This window comes from Mastomys coucha, unplaced genomic scaffold (assembly GCF_008632895.1).
Source record: "Mastomys coucha isolate ucsf_1 unplaced genomic scaffold, UCSF_Mcou_1 pScaffold6, whole genome shotgun sequence".
Lineage (NCBI taxonomy): Eukaryota > Metazoa > Chordata > Mammalia > Rodentia > Muridae > Mastomys > Mastomys coucha.
In genome coordinates this window covers 113,147,411-113,151,045 of record NW_022196912.1, presented here as the reverse complement: position 1 = coordinate 113,151,045, position 3,635 = coordinate 113,147,411, and positions in this window count along the sequence as shown.

Genomic DNA, 3,635 nt, shown 5'->3' with positions numbered 1-3,635 from the left:
TCTTCTTCTTCCTCTTCTTCTTCTGACTGGGTCTTACTGTATAATCCTGGATGGCCTGGCCTGGAACTCAGGCTATGAAGACTTGGCTGGCCTCATAGATCTGCCTACCTCTGTCTCTATCTACGTCAGGAATGCTGGCAGTAAAGGTGTGAGCCACCATGCCTGGCTTTGCTTTACTTTTTATTGAACTATAATATATATACAGAAAATGCACCTGTTGTGGGTGTATAGCCTCCAAAATAATTCTCACAGCTAAGCTGGTCTGACTTGCCAGTACCAGGCACAGGAGCAGAGTAGGCTAATAGCCCAGAACCCCAGAAACCACTTCCTGTCACTGCCTGCCCCAACAAGGTGCAGGGCACACTCCACTGACTGGGCTGCATACATTTGCTTCACCTGGCCTCCTTAGTAAATAGACTCCTTTAAAAATAATCCTTCCTCTGTAGTATCCTGTTAAGTGTTTTTGAGAAATGCACAAACTTTTTGGGTTTAATTACAGAGATTTTATTTTGCTGGCAAAGGCAAGGCCCATTAGAATAAGCTGGGGGAAAAAGACATAAAGATTTATTAATATATGTGTGTATGTATGTGTATGTGTGTGTGTGTGTGTGTGTGAGAGAGAGAGAGAGAGAGAGAGACAGAGAGACACAGAGAGACACAGAGAGAGACAGAGAGACAGAGAGAGAGACACACAGAGAGAGACAGAGACAGAGAGACAGAGAGACACACAGAGAGAGACAGAGACAGAGAGAGACACAGAGACAGAGACAGAGAAACAGAGAGACAGAGAGAGACAGAGAAACAGAGAGAGACACAGAGAGAGAGACAGAGGCAGAGAGACAGAGAGACACAGAGAGAGAGAGACAGAGACAGAGAGAGACAGAATTGTGGGAGTGTCTTATTGTATGACCCAGTGAAGTCCTGATGCTGAGCCTTCTTCCTGGGGGTTAGGGAGAGAGAGAACTTGGCCACTTTGAGTGGCTGTAAAGGGTTATTAGGGGAATGAATGGGCATGGATGGAAATTAGCCTGTAAAACAATTCTCACTAGAATCTGAATGAGCTGGAAGAGCAGACATTTTCTAGTGGTGAAGTCCATCAGAGTGTGCTTACAGTCCCTGGTCTGCTTTTCTGTGCATAGTGATGAAATTTCAGTCTGAGATGGAGACTATTTTGAGCTCAGGGTGAAGATCAAAGAATACCAGAATAAAGCATATAATGATCTCCAAGGATCTTTAGTTTGAGACAATTAGAACAGCATGCCACTGTGCTAGGAGGTGAGATTCCTTGGCACCTTCAGCCTCCTTTATTGTCTTGATTGTGTGACTGTGCTCGAGTTGATTTATTGATTGAATCATTTGTGAATGTTTGGGTTGTTTTCCAATCAAGGGCTACAGTTTATCTCTGCTTCCAAATCAGATGTTTGCAAAATACAAGACATTCGGAAAGAGACCCTAAACAGAACAGAGTTGGTCCTTCTGTCCATCCATCCAGCCAGCCATCCAGCCATCCAGCCAGCCATCCAGCCAGCCATCCAGCCATCCAGCCAGCCAGTATCTGTGGAGTGCCTGTGATGTTCCAGGCATGTAGACAAGTGCTAGCCTGGGGAAAGTGTACAAAAATCATATGTCTTGGTCCCCATGGATCATCAATCAGAGAGATGACATTTAGACATTTGGGGAACAGAGAACTAGGAACTGCCAAGGGGGAAAGGAACCCAGTGAAGTCAAGGCTTAATGCTAAAGGCAGTAGAAGCTGCAGGAAGGGAGCTCAAGGTAGTGGGAATAAGTTGTGAGTGGGGCCTTGAGAATGGGGTGGATAGTGGGTGGGGTGGTGTAGCAGAGGCAGGTGCTGCAGAGGTAGGAAGGGCTGGACCTTCATGGGCCTAAGCCATGTTAAGGACTTGAGACTTCTTTGGGAACATTGGTAATTACCTACAGGATCGATGTGAACTGTTTGGCCATTAGAAAGACCCTTCTGGGGGGCTGGAGAGATGACTCTGTGGTTAAGAGCACTGACTGCTCTTCCAGAGTTCAATTCCCAGCAACCACACGGTAGCTCACAACCATCTGTAGTGGAATTCGATGCCCTGCTCTGGTGTGCCTGTAGACAGCAACAATGTACTCACATATATACATAGACATAGGCATATTTATCTAGTAGTTTAAAAAAAGAAAAAGAAAAAAAGAAAGTGTCTGGCTGCAGAGTGGATGGTTGGAGGGGGGCACACCCTGAAGCAGAGGCTCAGACAGGGCCTATAAAGTAAAGCACAATGCATGATCAGTGTAGAGCTGTTGAAGTTGGGAGCCCTCACAACTGTCCCCGTTGGTGTGGGCCTCACACCACACCACTCCACACAAAATGAGTAGCTTGCCACTCAGCATGCCAGTGTCCTTACAGCCTGTTTTCTCAGTGAGCCCTGTGCTATTACACTTGTAGTACCTTCCAAAGCTGATTAAGGCTGAACCCAGACTTGACTCAGCATCCACCCAATTCCAAACCCCATGATGGTCAGTGTTCTGTTGCATAGCTTCTGGCCCTACAGTCTCTGCTTCTGTGCTCTTCCTGAAAGGCACAGGGCTATGGCATGGGTGTAGCCTATTCTCCCAAAGTTCATGTGGTAGACTCTTGGTCTCCGATAATAACCCAGAATAACCCAGAATAATTTCAGAATAACCCAGTCCTGGTGCATAAGAACCAAGGTGCTGTGGGGTGGCAGAGAAACAGAGAGATTCAGGGCACTCAGTGCCATTTCCAGGAGGTACCTACTGACAGGGGTATGGTCCTGACGTCAGCAAGACCAGATGGATCTCTATAGTTTTGGGTCACAATAAGGGACACTTTAAAAAATATCTTTAAATTTTATTGTGTGTATGTGTGTGGAGGGGGTACATGCATGACAAGGTACATGCATGGAGGTCAGAGTGCATTTTGCAGGGGTTGGTTTTCTTCTCCTACTATGTGGGTCCTAGAAATTGAACTCAGGTCATCAGGCTTGGCAGCGAGAGCCTGTACACGCTGAGCCACCTTGCTGGCCCATAAGAGGCATATATAAGTTAGGAAAAAAGGAACTTCAGCTGATATCAAAGAGCCAGCCATATCCCTGGAGCCAGGGTCCAACTGTAAGGTTTATGGTTTTGTGATTTGTGATTTGCAGTGTGTGCTGGGAATCTATACAGGAAAACAAACAAATGGACAAACAAACAAACAAACAACAAAACAGCCCAAACCAAGGAGGGTCACTCCGGAGCAATCATGAAAGTGCTGGTCCAGGGGGCTGCAGACATATCAAAAACTGGGATGTATACAAGGTGGTAGGCCCTTTAAGAAGTAGGACCTAGTGGAAGGTGCTAGGGGCTGGATCATTCTTAATAAATTAATGTCGTCTTGTAGAACTGGATTAGTTGTGTAGAATCAAATTAACTCTTGTGAACGCAACTTGTCATAAGTCTGATGACATAAGGTAAGGGCACACCTGTGTCCTCTTCTGTGTGAGGTCACTTTTCTTTCTCAGAAGGATGGTGATGTCATGCTACTGGAGCCTCCAGCCACCAGAAGCATGAGCCAAACAAAGGTCTTGGTGTTACAGGCTACCCAGCTTTGGTTATTTTGTTATAGAAGCTAAATATTTGGGCAT